Raw genomic sequence first — 21,985 nt, forward strand, 5'->3', positions numbered from 1 at the left:
ATTACAGACACCAACGTCAAATACCTAAATACTCATCATAAAACATTTCTGAAAAATACATAGTGTACAGCAAATGAAAGACAAGCATCTTGTGAATCCAGCAAATATTTCCGATTTCTTAAGTGTTTTACAGCGAAAACACAATATAGCGTTATATTAGCTTACCACAATAGCCAGAAACACAAGCCATTTCCCAGCAGTAAAAGTTAGCGATCGTGACACACCAGCAAAAGATATATAATTTTTGACTAACCTTGATAAGGTTCATCAGATGACAGTCCTATAACATCAGGTTATACATACACTTATGTTTTGTTCGAAAATGTGCATATTTAGAGCTGAAATCAGTGGTTATACATTGTGCTAACGTAGCTACTTTTTCCCACAACGTCCGGATTTTTTTCTGACACTTTTTCTGACACACATATTCTGACCAAATAGCTATTCATAAACATAACTAAAAAATACATGTTGTATAGGAAATGATAGATACACTAGTTCTTAATGCAATCGCCGTGTTAGAATTCTAAAAATAACTTCATTACCAAATAAGGCTTACGTTATGTCGACCGAGTGCCCAAAACCTGGGCGCAAAACTAATAGTACACAGTTCGACAGATATATGAAATAACATCATAAAATGGGTCCTACTTTTGCTGATCTTCCATCAGAATGTTGTACAAGGTGTCCTTTGTCAAGAACAATCGTTGTTTGGATTTAGAACGTCCATTTTCCCTCTTGAATTAGCAAGCGCACTAGCCAAGTGGCGCGAAGCTCTCCTTTCTGAACAAAGGCACACAACGCAACACGCCTAACGTCCCGAATAAATTTCAAAAATCTAATAAAACTATATTGAAAAAACATACTTTACGATGATATTGTCACATGTATCAAATAAAATCAAAGCCGGAGATATTAGTCGCCTATAACGAAAGCTATTCAGAAGGCAAATCCAGGTCCAACCTCGCGCCTTCCTGAAAACAGGAAATGGGTGACACGTCATTCCAAGAGAACGTATTCCATCTCAGACCAAGATAAACACTCCATTTCTTCTCTCACTGCATCTTGACATCCAGGGGAAGGTGTATGACGTGCATGTATACTAATAGGTATGTATACTAATCATGCCCATTTATAGGCAGGACCCAGAAGAGAGCATCGATTTCAGATTTTCCACTTCCTGGTCAGGAAGTTTGTGCCAAATGAGTTCTGTTTTACTCACAGATATAATTCAAACGGTTTTAGAAACTAGAGAGTGTTTTCTATCCAATAGTAATAATAATATGCATATTGTACGAGCAAGAATTGAGTACGAGGCCGTTTAAATTGGGCACGTTTTTCCCCCAAAGTGAAAACAGCGCCCTCTGTCCTCATCAGGTTATCCATGGAATTAGTCCACTGCGCTACCAGGATGTAGCTAGCATGACATGTTTTTTTAAACTCATACAAAGCTGTTAATTTTAGTCTATTCAAACAGACCCAATTTCAATGGAAACAAGCACTCATTAAGATCAGGTGTTGCCAATTAGTGGGTGTGGCCAACACACCTGAAAACATTATTTTAAAACGTTCCCAATGCCAACCCAGTTGGAGAATGTTCCTTGAACATTACCAAAATTGAAATGAAATGCAACCGTGTTTACCCTTTTAAGAAATGTTCTGTTGAAGTAATGAAGTTCCTTAAATGTGCTGAGAATGCACCGAGGCCAAGAAACCATCCTGCACCATTCCCAGAACGTTGTGGGAAGGTTGTATGCTAAATAACCATAGGACAACCACACTCTCACCAAGCTCTAAGAAACATATGGTGATGAGAACGTTATGTGCTAGCCTGGTTGTGTGTGAGTGCATGTGAGCGTGCATGTGAGTGTGTGTGTGCTTGTGTTTGGATTTTTGTATTGTCCTCAACAATATATGGACTAGCATGGGGGCTTGAAAATTCATCTATGAGTTTGGGTCCTGTTGAGACAAGGATGCAATTTTAGCACATTGTCTCCTTGGGCCTGGAGGTCAAGGTTATTCTCTCTCTCTGTCTGTCTCTCTCTGTCTCTCTGCCACTCTGTCTCTCTGTCTCTCTCTCTGTCTCTCTCGCTCTGTCTCTCTCTCTGTCTCTCGCTCTTTCTCTCTGTCTCTCTCTCTCTCTCTCTCTGTCTCTCTCTCTCTCTCTCTCTGTCTCTCTGTCTCTCTCTCTGTCTCTCTGTCTCTCTGTCTCTGTCTCTCTCTGTCTCTCTGTCTCTCTCTCTCTCTGTCTCTCTCTCTCTCTGTCTCTCTCTCTGTCTCTCTCTGTCTCTCTCTCTGTCTCTCTCTCTCTCTGTCTCTCTCTGTCTCTCTCTCTGTCTCTCGTGTCTCTCTCTCTGTCTCTCTCAATTCAATTCAATTCAATTCAATTTGCTTTATTGGCATGACGTAACAATGTACATATTGCCAAAGCTTGTTTACAATGTAAAAATGAGAATCAAAATTGTCAACGGGACAACAGTAACAACAATAACCAAGGGTCAAAATAACCATACATTCAACAATAACAATAAATATACAGTAAAGGACATGTGCAGGTTGATTGGTCTGTCAGACACTGTCCCTCAACTTATGGCAGGCAGCAATGTAGTGCGCTGCCAACCCACAGCTCTCTGCGTCCTCCCCCAACAGGACGGGTAGCCTATCCTCATCAGAGAGGTCTTTGAAACCTTGAATAAGAGTTTCAAATTTGGGGAAATGACACTCTCTAATTGTTTTATATTTTTGACATTTTGTCAGGAAATGCAGCTCCGTCTCAGGTTCTGCTATTGTGCAGTGGTTGCACAGCCTTTCCTCTACAGGGAGCCAGGTTTTCCTGTGTCTACCCTTCTCAATGGCAAGGCTGTGCTCACTGAGCCTGTACTTTGTCAAGGTTTTTCTAAAGTTTTGATCAGTAACCATGGTCAAATATTTAGCCACGGTGTACTGTCGATTTAGGGCCAGATAGCACTGCATTTTGCTCTGTGCTTGTGCTTGTGTTTCCCAATAAGCAATATAGTTTTGTTTTGACTGTGTTGTAATTTGGTTTATCCTGATTGATTGGATGTTCTGGTCCTGAGGCTTCAGTGTGTTAGTAGAACAGGTTTGTGAACTCAGCCCCAGGACCAGCTGGATGAGGGGACTCTTTTCTTTGTTCAGCTCTTGGTATTGCAGGGCTTGGTAATGATATGAGAGGGGGTCACTGTATTTTAGATGTTTCCAAAACTTAATTGCTCTTTTTTGAGTTTTTATTATTAGTGGATATTTGCCTAATTCTGCCCTGCATGCATTGTTTGTAGTTTTCCTCTGGACATGTAGGAGAATCTTACAGAACTCTGTATGCAGGGTTTCAATGGGATGTTTGTCCCATTTGATGAAATCTTGTTTTGCAAGTGGACCCCACACCTCGCTGCCATAAAGTGCAATTGGTTCAATGACATATTCAATTAGTTTTAGCCAAATTTTAATAGGTATTTCAATTTGAATTTGCTTTTTAATTGCGTAGAATGCCCTGCGTGCTTTCTCTCTCAGTTCATTCACTGCTTCATTAAGGTGTCCAGTTGAGCTTATTTTTAAACCTAAGTAATTGTAGTGTGTGCAGTGCTCTATATATTTTGTACCAATTGAGAACTTTGGTCTAATTCCCTGAGATCTGGATCTTCTCTGGAAAATCATTATTTTAGTCTTTTTGGGGTTTACTGCCAGGGCCCAGGTCTGGCAGTACTGCTCTAGCAGGTCCAGGCTCTGCTGTAGGCCATGTGCTGTGGGTGACAGCAGGCATAGGTCATCGGCGAAGAGTAGGCATTTAACCTCTGAATTATGGAGACTAACACCAGGGGCTGAGGATTTTTCTAGAATAGTGGCCAATTCGTTGATGTAAATATTGAAGAGTGCTGGGCTCAGATTACAACCCTGACGAAGGCCCCGCCCCTGGTTAAAGAATTCTGTTCTTTTCTTGCCAATTTTAATGCTGCACGTATTGCCAGTATACATTGATTTAATTATGTCATATGTTTTACCCCCTACACCACTTTCAATAACTTTGTAGAACAGTCCTGTGTGCCAAATAGAATCAAATGCTTTTTGGAAGTCGATAAAGCAAGCGTATATTTTGGTATTATTTTGGTGGACATGTTTATCTATCAGGGTGTGTAGGGTGTAAATATGATCGGTCGTGCGATGTTTTGGTATAAATCCAATTTGGCTTTTACTCAAGACATTGTGCTTATTAAGGAAGTTTAGAACTCTTACATTTATAATACTACAGAAAACCTTCCCCAGGTTACTGTTCACACAAATGCCTCTGTAATTGTTAGGGTCAAATTTGTCTCCGTTTTTAAAGATTGGGGTTATGAGTCCTTGATTCCAGATGTCAGGGAAATAACCTACACTCAGGATCAAATTAAACAGTTTTAATATAGCCAATTGAAATTTTGCACTAGTGAGTTTGAGCATCTCATTTAGGATGCCATCAGGTCCGCATGCCTTTTTAAATTTGAGAGCCTGAAGTTTCTTATAGAGCTCCTGGTCAGTAATTGGGGAGTCCAGTGGATTTTGATTGTCCTTTATAGCTCTTTCTAATCCATTCAACTTCTCATGAATTTGGCGTTGTTCTGCGTTTGTGTCAATTTGAACGGTGTTGTAGAGTGTTTTAAAATGGGTTGTCCAAATGTCACCATTTTGTATCGCTAATTCCTCTTGTTTAGATTTTTTAATTTTTTTCCAATTTTGCCAGAAGTTGTTTGTGTTTATGGACTCCTCAATTAGCGTCAGCTGCTTTCTGTTGTACTGTGCTTTTTTGGTTCTGAGTGTACGTTTATAGAGTTTTAAAGTCTCACAGTAATGAAGGCGTAATTCACCATTATTTGGGTCTCTGTGCTTTTGGTTGGATAGTGTTCTAAGTTTTTTCCTTATAATTTTACAATCTGCATCAAACCAGTTGTCATCTGTGATCTTTTTTGTTTTGTTTTTTATCAATTTCAATTGTGCTTCTTTTGCCGTTTGCCTGAATATATAGTTGATGTTTTGTACTGCTAGATTGATGCCTTCTTTACTGTGAGTGAATGTGGTATCCAGAAAGTTATCTAAGAGTGTTTGGATATTTTGGTTCCAGGTTGCTTTCTGGTATTCTTCTGTGCTGTTTTGGGCCCATCTGTATGAATGTCTGATGTTGTACAGCTTACTGGGCTGTGAATGTGTGGTTGTTTCCATGTCTGTTCTTTTGAGGAACAATGTAATTTGGCTGTGATCAGACAGAGGTGTTAGTGGCTTGACAGTGAATGAGCTGAGAGAGAAGGGGTCAATGTCTGTGATCATATAGTCTACTGTACTGTGGCCAAGAGGTGAGCAGTAGGTGAATCTCCCCAAAGAGTCCCCCCGTAACCTACCATTGACAAAGTACAGACCCAAGCTTCTACAGAGCTGCAACAGATCCCTTCCGTTTTTGTTGACGGTGCTGTCACTGTTGTTTCTATTGGGGAGATTAAGACAGTTAGAAACATTATGGCCTGTAATAAAGCTGTCCCCTCGTGTGCTCGTTAGATCAGGTAGTGTTCCTGTGCGCGCATTTGTGTCCCCACAGATGAGCACATTTCCCTGGGCCTGGAAATGGCACGTCTCTTCCTCAAGGGTGGGGAAGATCTCCTCTGAGTAATATGGGGATTCTGAGGGGGGGATATAAATTGCGCAAAGGAACACATCTTTTTCTGTCAGTACAAGTTCTTTTTTCAGTTTTAACCAAATGTGATATTTGCCAATTTTGAGGGGATCAATTAGATGTTGTAGGTCGGATTTGTACCAAATGATCAGTCCTCCAGAGTCTCTGCCTCTATTGACAGAGCTGTGTTTTTGTGACGGCACAATTACCTCTCTGTAACCTGTGGGACAGTGAGTGACAATGTCAGCCTTACACCATGTCTCCTGCAGAATGATGACGTCAACATCTTTAAGATTTTTGTTGAACTCCAGTGCTAAACTCTTCAGTCCAAAGGTTGATGAGTTTAGGCCCTGAATGTTCCACATGCTAACTGACAGTGATTTCATGTTCCAAAAGAAAGAATAGCAGTCAGAAATACAGTAACTAACTATTAAGTTGTTAAGAGCGAGATAAACAGGATAACAGCTAACATTTTTTCTGTTATATATATAAACATTCCTATTCATTGAACAAGTACATTTTAGTACAATAGGTGTGTGTGTGTGTGTGTGTGTGTGTGTGTGTGTGTGTGTGTGTGTGTGTGTACATGCGTCCGTGTGTGTTTAGTGCAGTTTAGTGCAGATGTATTGGAGGAGCTGTTTAATCTCACTCAATCCCACAGGGTTCTCCTGTCCTCTGACGACCTCTGCGTAGCTGCGCTGGTCCTGCTGTTGGGCCCTGTGGAGTGGAGGGGGGCCAGGTCTGGGCCGTGGGGCTTCCTCTCTGGTCTGGTAGGGGTGGTGGTCTGGTGCGGGGTAGTAGGCTGGGCCCGGTCCGGTCTGGCTAAGCCGATGGAAGTGGTGATGGTCTGGTGGTGGGTGGGGCCTGTGGGGTGCGCTGGGTCTGGTGTGGCGTTGAAGGGGCCTGGGGCTCCTTGTTGGTGCAGTGGTCTGGTAGGGGTCTCTGGGTGGTCCTCTGTCCAGTGCGGCATGGGGTGTTTGTCTACCAAGTGCCACGTCCTTTAGAGACTTGACAAACATCCCTACTGTCTGCTTCCTCAGGTGGGAGTAGTCGTGCAGATGCTCTGGGGTGATTGTTGTGTGGTGAGCAACGTGTACGTTTGGGAGTAGGCCACACCCTCTGGTGATGTCAGCGTTGACTTTCTGAATGGTACGGTGATGGAAGTCTTTGCGGGGCAGCAGAGTGGAGATGGTGATGTGGGAGTTGGGGAACCGCTCAGAGGCCCTCTCTGCTACTCTGTTGACCAGCCTGCCTACTCTCTCCTGCTCCTCTCGTAGGTTGTTGGTGCCGGTGTGAATAATAATGTGGCCTGGTGTGCCAAAGTCAGGCTGGGACAGGATGTGGAGTGCATCCTGTGTTTTTGGGCACCATATTTTGCGCACCTTGTGTTGGGGGAAGAGTTTATCTTCTTGGATGAATTTCCCATTTGAGTCAATGAGGATGGCCACCTCAGTGGGTTTTACCAGATTAGTGTGTTTACGGTCTGGGGCTGGAGTACACAGGGCCTGTGTACATGGAGGGGTGTGTGGGGGTGTGTCAGGGGGGGCCAGAGAGCTTCTCTCTGTCGTAGGTGTCTCCATGTGAGCCTCCTTGTTGACTGGGTGTGTGGGTAAAGTGTTGTCGGTATGGGGGGGGGTTGTGGGTAAAGGTGGGTCGGTGGGGGTGTTAGGGGTGGTGAGGGGCTGCAGCTTCTCTCTAGGAGTCTCTACAGTCTGTTCTCTGTGCTGCAGCACCCTCTTGATGCCAGACAACTCCTTTGCCATCTCCTCCTTTACCTGCACCAGCTCTCTCCTCATGGTGGCCTTTACCTCCTCCAGCGCTGTGGTAAGGCTCTCTCTCAGCTCCTGGACAGAGTTCTTCAGCTGGGTCCTGCACTGGTTGATCTGGTCCTGTAGAAGCTCTGTGTCTGGACTGGTGGTGGTGTAGCTGGGGAGCTGCTCCTTCAGCTCAGTAACCCATACCTCTATCACTGCCAGCCTGTCTCTCAACAGGCTGATGGTAGTGGGGTCTTGGCTCTGGTGGTTGTAGGCAGGCAGGGGGGAGGATGGTCCTGCTGTTGGGGTGCCTGAGGTGAGGGGAGAGGTCGGGGTGCTGTCCTTTTCTTTTTTGCTTTCCGCTATCTTCGTTAGGGTGGGGAAGTCCTGCACAACAGAGCTGAGTGCAGCCTCACTGCCCTGGACCATGACAGTGCCGTTCTGATACATATTTACTGTCAGAAACCTGTTTTCCTGGTCCTTATCGCTGTCCTCAAAAATGTGGATTTGCCTTCCCTTGCAGATGCCTTTCTTCGTGGTATAGCTGAAATGCCTGGTTACAGCTGTATGCCAGGCAGTAGTGTGGTCTGTGTAAAATAACAGGTTTGTAACAGTCCTGTTTTGTGAGCAGTCGGCAAACAAAGTTTCTGGGTTCTCCCTCAGAATTCTGTGTTTAAAATTGATTCTTCCTTTCTCTGATTTGATTTCTGCTGGGTATTCAAAAAAAAGCGGGGAAAGTCTCTCAGTTTCTGTCGCTGCTAACGCTGCTAGCGCTGCCTCAGTGGCCATGTTGCTATGGTTACCACCAGTAAACAGTTAGAGCTAGACGTTAAGCTAACTGACCGATTTGAATTTGGCTAGCTACCACGATGAAGATTGGTCTTTTAACTCACTCTCTGTCAATTTTTTCCTCCTTTGTTGATCTTCAGTTGTACAATTTGATTACCTATACATTTTTTGCTAATTGAATCGTGTCAATCTCGCTCTTAACAAACAAAAAGTTATAACAAGTCAGGAGCTGTTCCTCTGCATGACTTCTCTCTCTCTCTCTCTCTCTCTCTCAAATTCAAATTCAAATTCAAGCTGCTTTATTGGCATGAAAAACATTGTGTCAATATTGCCAAAGCAACAATGTATACAATATACATTGTAATACAATTAAAACAATGACAAACAATAATATAGAATGGCAGTAAATAATAATACAAAATTAAATATAAAAATAGTAACAATAAAATGGTAACAGTCAATAGTCGAATGTAATGTATGGTGTAATGCACCACTACCACCACCACCATCATTAAACTGCTATCATTACCATTACCACCCATACCATTACTATTTGGAATGATAAACAACAATAATAATACTAATAACAATAACAGTAATAACAATAACAGTCATAATAAGTAAGTTACTGCTTACTATGCAGATGTTATTATTCAGTGTCCCTCAGGCTATGGCAGGTAAATACATATTTGGCTGCAAGAGAAGCCATTGCTCCTTCGCCCATGAGTATTTTTAGTTTTTCCTCTGGGTTTAATAAGTTAAAATTTGGAATAAATGTAGTCATTTCTGTGAATAATGAATCTCTTGGTGAGGAATATTTATCACAGTAAAGGAGAAAGTGCATCTCTGTTTCTACGTCCCCTGTCAGGCAGTGACCACATACACGCTCCTCTTTGGGTAGCCATGTCTTTTTATGTCTGCCGGTTTCTATTGCCAATCGGTGGTCACTCAGCCTGTACTTGGTAAGGATCTGTCTCTGCTTCGAATCTCTGACAGAGTAGAGATATTCAGCCAATTCATATTCTCTGTTTAGGGTCAGATAGCAATTTAGTCGGCTTTGGGATTTTGTTTCGTTTTTCCAATGTTGTAAATATGAGTCCTTTGATTGGTTCATGATTTTGTTTATTGGAATTCTTTCTTTTGAAGCAGTGCTGGTGTCAGCTTGGTTGGTTAGGTCCAACACCAGCTGACTGAGAGGGCTCGTTTCTGGGCTCAGCTCTTGGGTTTGAAGTGCTTTAAATTGCAGACTCGAATTTGGACTTGAATTTAGATGTAGCCAAAATTTTAATGATCTTTTCTGTATTTTCATTATTACTGGAAAGCGGCCCAATTCTGCCCTACATGCATTAGTTGGTGTATTTCTCTGGACTTGTAGGATTTTCCGACAGAATTCTGCATGTAGGGTTTCAATTGGATGTTTGTCCCACATTTTAAAGTCCAGTTTATTGAGTGGCCCCCAAACCTCACTTCCGTAAAGAGCTATTGGTAGGATTACACTGTCAAATATTTTGGTCCAAATTCTAATTGGGATGTTGATTTTGAATAATTTCATTTTTATTGCATACAATGCTCTGCGGGCTTTTTCTTTGAGTGCATTCACTGCCATATTAAAGTTTCCCGATGCAGATATGGTCAGACCAAGGTAGGTGTAATTTTTTGTGTGTTCAATTATGGTGTTGTTCAGGGTGAATTTATATTTGTGTTTCTGACATCTGTTTTGTTTTTGGAAAATCATGATTTTAGTTTTTGGGAAATTTACTGCCAGGGCCCAATTATGGCAATATTGCTCTAGAATATTAATGTTCTGTTGAAGACCTTCTTTGGTTGGTGATAGAAGTACCAAGTCATCAGCATATAGCAGGTATTTCACCTCTGTGTCAAATAGTGTGAGTCCTGGGGCTGGAGAATGGTCCAACATGTCTGCTAATTCATTGATATAAATGTTGAAAAGATTTGGACTCAAACTACAGCCTTGTCTCACACCTCGACATTGTGAAAAGAATTCTGTTCTTTGGTTTTTGATTTTTATTGCACACTTGTTTTCTGTGTACATACATTTTATTAAGTCATACACCTTACCACCAAGCCCACTTTGTAGAATTTTGTAGAATAGCCCTTCGTGCCAAATAGAATCAAATGCTTTTTTAAAGTCAATAAAGCAAGCAAAGATTTTGCCCTCTTTTTTTTGGTGGACGTGTTTATTAATTAGTGTGTGTAAGGTGTATATATGGTCAGTAGTGCGATGGTTAGGGAGAAAGCCAATTTGACATTTAGTTATTACATTTTTTTCTTGAAGAAAGGTTTGGATTCTTGAATTCAAAATGCTACAGAAAACCTTTCCCAAGTTACTGTTTACACAAATTCCCCTGTAATTATTGGGGTCTGATTTGTCTCCACTTTTGTGGATAGGGGAGATGAGCCCCTGGTTCCAGACATCAGGGAAGCAGCCAGAAGTTAAAACCATGTTGAACAATTTAAGCACAGCATTTTGCAACTCAGGTGTGCTGTTTTTCAGCATTTCATTTCTGATGTTGTCTAGACCACAAGCCTTCTTTGATTTAATAGATTTGAGCTTTTCATTTAGTTCTTGTTGGGTTATTGGGTAATCTAATGGATTTTGGTTATTTTTAATGACTGATTCAAGGATGTTCAATTTTTCTTTAATTTCTAATTGGTTCTGTTTTAAGTCTTTTTGTGGGATGTTTTTGTATAGATTATCAAAATAAGTTTTCCAAATTCCTACATCTTGTATGGCTAATTCTTGTGGCTTTGTTGTGCTTAAATTGTTCCACATGTCCCAGAACTGATTTTGGTCAATTGCGTTTTCAATTTCATCAAGTGTCTTGTTGGTATAATTCAGTTTCTTGCGTTTCAGTGTATGTTTATACTGTTTCAGAGTTTCAAAGTATTCATATCGTAGCTCTGGGTTGTTTTGCTGCTTATGTTTTTTGTTTGACATTTGTCTTAGGTGTTTTCTAATTGTTTTACATTCATTATCAAACCATTTGTCAGAAACATTTTGTTTTTTGTTTCTGATGTTGCATTTCTTTGGTTTTCTCAAATTTGCTTTCGATGCTGCTTTTTGGAATATGCAGTTGATGTTTAGAGTAGCCGAATTGACACCATCTTTATTGTTTTGGTATTGTGAGTTATTGAAAAACTGTATAGAGTTCATCATTTCTTTTGAGTTCAATGTTTCAATGAATCTCTCTGCACTGTTTGGAGTCCATCTGTATGATTGGTTTATGTTGAAGAGTTTATTGGGCAGTTTTTTTGAATGAATATTGCCGGTTAATTTCTTCAAAAACACGTTGATCTGACTGTGATCTGACAATGGTGTCTGTGGTCTGACAGTGAATGCACTAATGGAGGAGGGGTCAATGTCCGTGATGGCATAATCGACTACACTTGTCCCAAGAGCTGAGCAGTAAGTAAACTGACCTAAAGAGTCCCCTCTGATTCTACCATTAAGCATGTACAGGCCTAAGGCTCGACAGAGATGCACTAACTCCTTCCCATTTTTGTTCAGTATTTGGTCAGGACTGTTTCTATTATTTATAATAGGGCTGCTGTACAAGGAGGGGTGACCAAATATGTGGTGGTTACCTCCCGCATCAGTGTAGTCAGGCTCAGAACCTGTTCTTGCATTGAAATCTCCACAAAGAAGCACTTTACCCTCTGCCTGAAATGTAATGATTTCTGTATCGAGATTGTCAAAAAACTGATCATCATAATATGGTGAATCTGAAGGAGGAGCATAAGCTGCACATATGTACACATCATTGTCACAATAGATTATACCTTTGTTAAGTTTTAGCCAAATGTGACTGGTACCTTTTTTCATTTCATTCAGTGCCAAGTCCTGCTTATGCCAAATGATGATTCCACCTGAGTCTCGGCCCCGTTTAACATTTTTATGTTTGATTGATGGTAGTAAACTTTCTCTATAGCCTGAGGGACACTGAGTATCTATGTCTCCACGACACCATGTTTCCAGTAGGATTATGATGTCCTGTCCTTTGATGTTTTTAATAAATTCTGGATTTGTTGTTTTATAACCAAAATGTGAAGAGTAAAGTCCCTGGATATTCCAAGAGCTGATAGTTAATGATCTCATTTATAATAAGTGATATTCACTGGTTTGAGTAAAGTACATTGAAAACAATACAAAATAATATATATATATATATATATATATATATATATATATATATATATATATACATACATATATATACACATACATACATACATATACATACATACATACATACATACATACATACATACATACATACATACATACATACATACATACATACACACACCATTATATATAAATATTATTATTATACCGGTGCCAATAAAAAATTAAGAATAGTTGTAAACAAATTAATAAGAATGGAATAAGACTGCACAAAAAATAAGTACAATGCAATCTGCAACCCTGTGTGTGTGTGTGTGTGCGTGCGCGCGTGTGCGTGCCCCTGAATTAAAGGGTCTGTCTAGCTCAGTAGTCTGCATATTAGTTGCAGTAGTTGGCGCACCTCTCCTATCTCTGATTGTTCTAGGTGTCTTTTGCCAGAGGTTACCTCAGCATATGTAGGCTGATGATCTGAATGATACATGGTGTGGACTGCATCATGTGGTGTACTTCTCTGAAGGACAGTGCTCTGTCCGACCCTGGAGTAGTGGTCAGAGCTGTGTTGTGATGGGCCAGGTCCAGTAGAGATGTGTTGTGACGGGCCAGGTCCAGTAGAGCTGTGTTGTGATGGGCCAGGTCTAGTAGAGATGTGTTGTGATGGGCCTGGTCTAGTAGAGCTGTGTTGTGATGGGCCTGGTCCAGTAGAGCTGTGTTCTGATGGGCCTGGTCTAGTAGAGCTATGTTGTGATGGGCCTGGTCCAGTAGAGCTGTGTTGTGATGGGCCTGGTCTAGTAGAGCTGTGTTGTGAAGGCCCTGGTCTAGTAGAGCTGTGTTGTGATGGGCCGGGTCTAGTCGTGTTGTCCTGATGCGGGTCTGGTCTCGTAAATCTGTGTTGTGATGGGCCTGGTCTAGTAGAGCTGTGTTGTGAAGGCCCTGGTCTCGTAAATCTGTGTTGTGTTGGGCCTGGTCTAGTAGAGCTGTGCTGTAATAAGCCGTGTCTGGCTCTTTTCTCCTGGGGATGGTGGAGGTACTGTTGTTTCAGAAGGTGGGGCGGGGGACCTCTGTTGCTGGGGTGATGGGTGTGTGGGTCCCTGCCAAGTGTTGCATCTTTTAGGTCCTTGGCAAAGGTTCTGACACTGTCCTGATCAAGATGTACATTATCGTATAAGTGTTGACATGTCAGAGTGGGGTGGTGAGCCGTTCTGACGTTGAGTAGTGTGGCACAGTCCACAGTGATCTGTTGATTTATTTTGTCGATCAACTGTCCTGGGAAGTCTTTTCTTGGTAGGAGGGTGGACACAACTATATTGGTTGTTGGGAACACAGCCTGTGCCCGTTCTGCCACTCTTCTCACTGCCCCAGATACATCTTCACCTTTGGCATGAAGGTCGTTTGTGCCAGTGTGGATGATGATGTTGTCGAGGGTGTCAATCCTGGTCTGACTGAGTAGCTGCATTGCACTGTCAGTTGTAGGACACCAGAACTTATACACCTGGTGTCTAGGGAATAATCTTTGCTGGACTAAGAACTTCCCATTTGAATCAATAAAGATTGCAGTTGTGGGTGACTGTCTGGCTGGAGCAGACTGGGAGACTGGTATTCTGACCTGGGCTGGAGCAGACTGGGAGGCTGGTATTCTGACCTGGGCTGGAGCACACTGTGTTGGAGCAGACTGAGAGGCTGGTTGGCTGACCTGGGCTGGAGCAGACTGAGAGGCTGGTAGGTTGACCTGGGCTGGAGCACACTGTGCTGGAACAGACTGGGAGACTGGTATTCTGACCTGTGCTGGAGCAGACTGGGAGACTGGTATTCTGACCTGTGCTGGAGCAGACTGGGAGATTGGTATTCTGACCTGGGCTGGAGCACACTGTGTTGGAGCAGACTGAGAGGCTGGTTGGCTGACCTGGGCTGGAGCAGACTGGTAGGCTGGTGCAGTGTCATCAGGCTGTGTGGTGGAGGCCAGGCTGGTCTCGGGTTCTGCTTGTGTTATGCCAAGCTGGTGGACATGTTCTCTAGATGCAGAGGACATAATGACTCGCTGCTGGTTGAGGAGGTCAATGTATCTCTCTCTTTGTTCTAGCTCCTTTCTTGTTGTGCTCAGATGGTCTCTGAGGTCATCATTTGTCTGACTCAGTTTGTCCATTCTGCTTTCTAGTTTAGCAATAGATGCTCTGCTCTCCTCCTTGAACTGTTTCATCTCTTCTTTAAGTTTCTGGACAGTGTCCTCCTCTTGAAGCTTGTTCTCTCTGAGTTCTATGACCTCTGCTTCGACTAGAGAGAGGGTGTTGTGGAAACGTTGCATAGCAGGTGTTCTTGGTGTTGTAGGCATGTCCTTGGCTCTGTCTGCTGCAGGTGAGGTAGGTAGAGGGACACTGAGGGCTTCTTGCTGGGTCACAGAGACCGTTGGGGCCTGCTTTTCACCGTCATCTCCCTCCTTGACTTTTTCCTCAGTTTCTGAGATGATTTCAGCTTCTGCTTTTAGGGTAGTAAACCTATTCTCAAAAGCCTGGAGGCTTGAATCATTGCCTTGTATCAATACAGTTCCATTATTATATACGTTCACTGTTTGATATGTGTTGCTAGGGTCAGCTTCTTCAAAAATGCTGATCTGACATCCTTGGCTGATGCCTCTCTTTTTTGAGAAAGGGAAATGGTTGCAAATAACCCTTTTCCATATGTGCCCTCGTTTGGTATTAAAAATTAAATTTGCTCTTGTTTTGCAACTGGTAAGATCTGCAAACAGGCATTCATGGTTCTGTCCCATCAACAAACCTTTGAAACTTTTCTTAGCTTTCTCTGTTTTGATGTCTGGTGGGTAAACAATTTCCATAGCAACGCTGGTGATGTTGGCTACAATGTTGCAATAGAAGTGTTGTTTCTTGTATTATTGTCTTTTATGTCTTTAGAGGACTGCTTCACCTTGATGTCCCCTTTCCCTTTTCTTCTGTCCTTATTTTGTCCCACTTTGTCCCTTCTTCTCTTCTGTCAACTAGACACTCCTTGTTAGCTAGCTAGCTTCTTTCAGGAGAGTCCCTAGCAACTGCCTAGCAACAGGTAAACAACTTAGCTAGCTAAGAAAACTGTATAATTTTATGAAAAATTGTTACTTTTTCAGAATCCTTTCTTCTTTGTTTGCTGCTTGTTTGGTCTCCTATTCTGTCTAGCAGTTTTCTTTTGCTTTTTTTTCGATGTACTTTACTCTAAAAACCATATAAATTTCAATATTTTTAGGATCTCATCTTTTCAGCTGCTGCTGCTTAATTTGGAACCTCTCTCTCTCTCTCTGTCTCTCTCTCTCTCTCTCTCTGTCTCTCTCTCTGTCTCTCTCTCTGTCTCTCTCTCTCTCTGTCTCTCTCTGTCTCTCTCTGTCTCTCTCTCTGTCTCTCGTGTCTCTCTCTCTGTCTCTCTCTCTCTCTGTCTCTCTGTCTCTCTCTCTCTCTGTCTCTCTGTCTCTCTCGCTCTGTCTCTCTCTCTGTCTCTCTGTCTCTCTCTCTCGCTCTGTCTCTCTCTCTGTCTCTCTCTCTGTCTCTCTCTCTGTCTCTCTCTCTGTCTCTCTCTGTCTCTCTCGCTCTGTCTCTCTCTCTGTCTCTCGCTCTTTCTCTCTCTGTCTCTCTCTCTGTCTGTCTCTCTCTCTCTGTCTCTCTCTCTCTGTCTCTCTCTCTCTGTCTCTCTCTCTCTGTCTGTCTCTCTGTCTGTCTCTCTGTCTCTCTCTTTCTCTCTCTCTCTCTTTCTCTCTTTCTCTCTCTCTCTTTCTTTCTCTCTCTCTGCCTCTGCCTCTTCCTCTGAATGGAATTGGAAGTGTTTGTGCTGCTGGAATGGCTTGACATGAAAATGAGGACATCAACAGTTGACAAACCAAATTGCCAAGCCCGGGCGAGGTGAGGGATGAGAGGGGGAGGAAAGGAGGCAATGGTAAAATGGTGGGATAGATGGGACACGTCTGCAATGTATGAGGTAACTCAATTAAGGAAGGCAATTTGGACTCCTCCCCTGCCCCTGGCATAGCCGCAATACCTGACAACAGCCTCAAATGACAAATGATGCCTAAGAATAAATGAAAACAACAAAGCCTCACAATAATTATAGCAGAAAACATACTCTTGTATATGGAACAGAACAGGACATGTTCTCAACATGGCCTTATTAAGACTGGTCGAAACAGAAATGTAAATATCGGACAACAGCAGCCATTCCTTTCCCTGCACAGTTCAATGTAATTGTAAATAATGATTTCAGTGCATCTTCCGTATCTAGTTTCCACAGAATGGTATAAAAAAAAAATACTCAACACATTGTTTGGTTACTAAGCAACCTATCAATAGTCCCCACTTTTGTGGGTGCTATTGTGATGAACGTCACTGTGCTTCCTTAGCTTCCTCCTACACCATTACCTCCCACTCCAGATCCAAAGACTAGAACCTGGGACTTCTGCCTCGCAAACACACGTGACCTCCCTCCTGAAACTTTCTCAGCCAGTTGCGCCACCGAAAAGCTAGCTATTCAGCGACTCAAGTGGAGAAATTTCAGGATGAGGAGTACTCTACCTCTTGTAGCCAGAACGTGTAAAAGTAGGAGTCCCAGTCCGGCTGGGGTACAGTAATTTATAACTGAGGACCAAGCTGACCCCGTGTCAGATACAGAGACCTCCCATCAGGGTTTGACACCAGCTTTTAGCTCACATTTGGGAAATGGTGATTTTATGTTTTCTTGTTATCTGATTTATCTGAACTGTCAGCCCTGTGGGCGTTTGACTGATACTCTTTCACTTCGCTCTCTCTCTCTCTCTCTCTCTCTCTCTCTCTCTCTCTCTCTCTCTCTCTCTCGCTCTCTCTCTCTCTCTCTCTCTCTCTCTCTCACACCATTTATCTCTCTTTTTCTCTTCTCATTTCGTCATCTAGTTCATGAGGGCTACATTTTAAACCCTCACCAAGAGAATGAGACCCTATTCATGATCTACACTCTCTAAATATTCTATTTACCTTCTGATCAAATATCCTCCATGCCGTCCAGAGCCACGACTCAGTGAGAAGAGAACTTTAATTCAACCTTATTGAAATACACCCATTTAATAAATCCCATTCAATACAGAAAATGAAAAACATAATTTCAAATATGAAGAGAGATATTTAAACTAATCATATGATTACGTTGTGCTCTGAATAGATGCACAAGGACAAACTACAAACAGTATATTAGATAATCTATAGCACACTAAACATGTGAGTCAGTCACACAGCTAGAGTACAGAAGACTATGTAAAGAACTCCATTGTCTACAGTTATTCATTGTCTACAGTTATTCATTGTCTACAGTTATTCATTGTCTACAGTTATTCATTGTCTACAGTTATTCATTGTCTACAGTTATTCATTGTCTACAGTTATTCATTGTCTATAGTTATTCATTGTCTACAGTTATTCATTGGCTACAGTCATTAATTGGCTAGAGTCATTAATTGGCTACAGTTATTCATTGTCTACAGTCATTATTTGGCTACAGTCATTAATTGTCTACAGTTATTCATTGGCTATAGTCATTAATTGGCTACAGTCATTAATTGGCTACAGTTATTCATTGGCTACAGTTATTCATTGGCTACAGTCATTAATTGGCTACAGTTATTAATTGTCTACAGTCATTAATTGGCTACAGTTATTAATTGTCTACTGTCATTAATTGGTTACAGTTATTCATTGTCTACAGTTATTCATTGTCTACAGATTGGCTACAATTATCCATTAGCTAAAGTTATTCACCGATATTCTCTTTCTTTTCATCACTATATGATGGACTATGATGTCCTCTATAATGGGCTCTATAATGGCCTCTATAATGGGCTCTATGGTGGCTTCTATAATTGGCTCTATGATGATCTCTATGATGGATGCTATGATGACCTCAATTATGGGCTTTAGAATGTCCTCTATGATGGACTCTATGATGGCCTCTATGATGGCCTCTATGATGGCCTCTATGATGTCCTCTATTAATGGGCTCTATAATGTCCTCTATGATGTCCTCTATTAATGGGCTCTATAATGTCCTCTATGATGGCCTCTATGATGTCCTCTATTAATGGGCTCTATAATGGGCTCTATGATGGCCTCTATAATGGGCTCTATGGTGGCCTCTATAATGGGCTCTATGGTGGCCTCTATAATGGGCTCTATGGTGGCCTCTATAATGGACTCTATGGTGGCCTCTATGATATCCTCTCTAATTGGCTCTATGATGGCCTCTATGATGGATGCTATGATGACCTCAATAATGGGCTCTAGAATGTCCCCTATAATGGCCTCTATAATGGACTCTATAATGGACTCTAGAATCTCTAAAACAGTGTTTACATGTATTTGACCTTGTACTCTACAGGGCTGTGTCATTCTGTGACGTACAGTTCTAAGGTTGTTTGTTCTGTTTCTGTAGCTGATTGTCTGTTTGTTCCTGACTACATGTCCATATTAGGTCTCCCTCTGTTCTGTTCTGTTGCGTTGTAAGAACAGCCCACAGAATGAATGTGCGTCCCAAATTGCATCAAATTCCCTATATAGAGCACTGCTTTTGACCAGGGACCATAAGGGGAATGTAGGGAATAGGTTGTCATTTGGGACACAGTTGAGTGTAGAGGTTGGCCACAGTGTTCCTTAGCTCTTTTTGTCCTCTGTGAGTCTGGTGATTAGGACGAGACCTGAGTGGGGAGAGAATATTGTATTCACTCTCTTTGAGTCTAATCTTGATGAATAGCAGAGAGAATAGGAACAGAAATTACTACTTGACCTACAAGAGGGCTCTCCTCCCTTAGACAAGCACTGATGTTCATTTGAATCTATTCCTTTGATGCAGCTCTTTCCCTTTTGACCATTAGAGTTAAATAATGACTGGATTCATTTGTTTGTGAGGGAGTAAGTGTGTGTGTGTGTGTGTGTGTGTGTGTGTCTCCGTGTGTGTGTCTCCGTGTGTGTGAGTGTACAACCTGTGTTGAGTGGGTTCATGCATTAGTGTGAATGTGTCTATTTTATGACCCAAGCCAACACACGTCCATTTTTAAGAATGTCTCATCTTCATGTTACACTAGTCTATGCAGTGGACCAGTGGAAAAGGCTCTTAGCACTACCAATATGAAGTGAGAGGACTTGACCACCCCGTTACACTATCCTCATGGAGATTAAACACGACTGTCACTCCAGTATAGTGGCCTAGGAACCAACTGCATTGTCTGGGAACTCTAAAAGCCTTGTCTGAGTTTCCTTCAGACGCCTGTCACCTTCGCTCATACAGCCACATTCACAAACCCATCTCACAGACAGGAGATGACATTCCGGTTCCAGAAGAGCGGTTGAAATTTTTTAAGAGGGGTCCTTTTGAATTAAAACAATAACTACCGTCAAAAAAATATCACTATTTTTCGTTGTGTCGCCTCCCCTCTCTCATCACACACACACACACACACACACACACACACACACACACACACACACACACACACACACACACACACACACACACACACACACACACACACACACACACACACACACACACACACACACACACACACACACGTCCAGACTGGTGCCTGTCACTGTGGCATCATTCAAACACCAGAGGAAGAAGACTAAAAGCCTCCTCCACCAGACAGACAGTGTGAAACCAATATGGGCCTGGAGCCTCTGGGGAGAGAGACAGAGGCTTCAGCTTGAAGAGAGGAGAGCAGGAGAGGAAGGCAGACAGGCAGGGAGTGAGTGACGCTGACACATATGGCCATCAACCATTGAAACCACATACAGCTCTCCTGTGTCCTGGTTCTCTGGTTGTACTGTATGCCTTGAAGCTGGATTGTGTTGTATGTTGTGGTCAGTAGGGAGTGGTGGATTGTGTTGTATGTTGTGGCCAGTAGGGAGTGGTGGATTGTGTTGTATGTCGTGGCCAGTAGGGAGTGGTGGATTGTGTTGTATGTTGTGGCCAGTAGGGAGTGGTGGATTGTGTTGTATGTTGTGGCCAGTAGGGAGTGGTGGATTGTGTTGTATGTTGTGGTCAGTAGGGAGTGGTGGATTGTGTTGTATGTTGTGGTCAGTAGGGAGTGGTGGATTGTGTTGTCTGTTGTGGCCAGTAGGGAGTGGTGGATTGTGTTGTCTGTTGTGGCCATTAGGGAGTGGTGGATTGTGTTGTCTGTTGTGGCCAGTAGGGAGTGGTGGATTGTGTTGTCTGTTGTGGCCAGTAGGGAGTGGTGGATTGTGTTGTCTGTTGTGGCCAGTAGGGAGTGGTGGATTGTGTTGTCTGTTGTGGTCAGTAGGGAGTGGTGGATTGTGTTGTATGTTGTGGTCAGTAGGGAGTGGTGGATTGTGTTGTTTGTTGTGGTCAGTAAGGAGTGGTGGATTGTGTTGTCTGTTGTGGCCAGTAGGGAGTGGTGGATTGTGTTGTCTGTTGTGGCCAGTAGGGAGTGGTGGATTGTGTTGTCTGTTGTGGTCAGTAGGGAGTGGTGGATTGTGTTGTATGTTGTGGCCAGTAGGGAGTGGTGGATTGTGTTGTATGTTGTGGTCAGTAGGGAGTGGTGGATTGTGTTGTATGTTGTGGTCAGTAGGGAGTGGTGGATTGTGTTGTCTGTTGTGGTCAGTAGGGAGTGGTGGATTGTGTTGTATGTTGTGGTCAGTAGGGAGTGGTGGATTGTGTTGTATGTTGTGGTCAGTAGGGAGTGGTGGATTGTGTTGTATGTTGTGGTCAGTAGGGAGTGGAGGATTGTGTTGTATGTTGTGGTCAGTAGGGAGTGGAGGATTGAACACGGCTCAGCTACAGTACTGCACATGTACTGACTCCATAGAAACTAGCTCCCAGTGAAAAAGCAATGTTTCTGTACTGTGTCTTACGCAGTGGGTGACGCAAAACAGGTCAGCAAATAACAGTGGAGTGGATATCCATTAAGCCAACAATCACCTCACTCTCCGCAAGCTTCTTCTTCAAGGGTCAAAAACCACATGCCGTTACAGTAGTGTATCCTCAGGGTTGAGCACAAGCCATTGACAATACAGCTGCGTTTATTTTGGGACATATAAGACACTGTTTGAGGAGAGGTGCTTTGCCTTTCATTCCTATGAACAGAAAGAGAGGGAGAGATAACGTCACGCCCTGATCTGTTTCACCTGTCTTGTTGCTTGTCTCCACCCCCCTCCAGGTGTCACCTATTTTTTTCCCCATTATCCCCTGTGTACTTATAGCTGCATTTTCTGTTAGTCTGTTGCCAGTACGTCTTGTTTGTCAGGCTTACCAGCGTTCGTCCTGTCAGCACCTGTCTTTTCCCAGCCTCTATTTTCTCGTCGTCCTGTTTTTTTTAACCATTGCATGTCCTGACCCTGTACCTGCCCACCTGTACCACTCTGCCCGTCCCTGACCCTGAGTCTGCCTGCCGTCCTGTACCTTTGCTCCTACTCTGGATTATCGACACCTGCCTGCCTTGACGTGTCGTTTGCCTGCACCTGTGGTTAAAATAAACATTGTTACTTCACACAGTCTGTACTTGGGTCTTACCTTGTTTCCTGATAGATAATCAGAATTATAATATTCAAATCAGTAATTGCCCATAATCCTAAAATAATAATATTCCCCGTGTAGCGCTCACCCTTGGCTATCAGAGTGAACAGTAAAGCAGCG

Source organism: Salvelinus namaycush, chromosome 5 (genome assembly GCF_016432855.1).
Source record: "Salvelinus namaycush isolate Seneca chromosome 5, SaNama_1.0, whole genome shotgun sequence".
NCBI classification, from domain to species: Eukaryota; Metazoa; Chordata; class Actinopteri; order Salmoniformes; family Salmonidae; genus Salvelinus; species Salvelinus namaycush.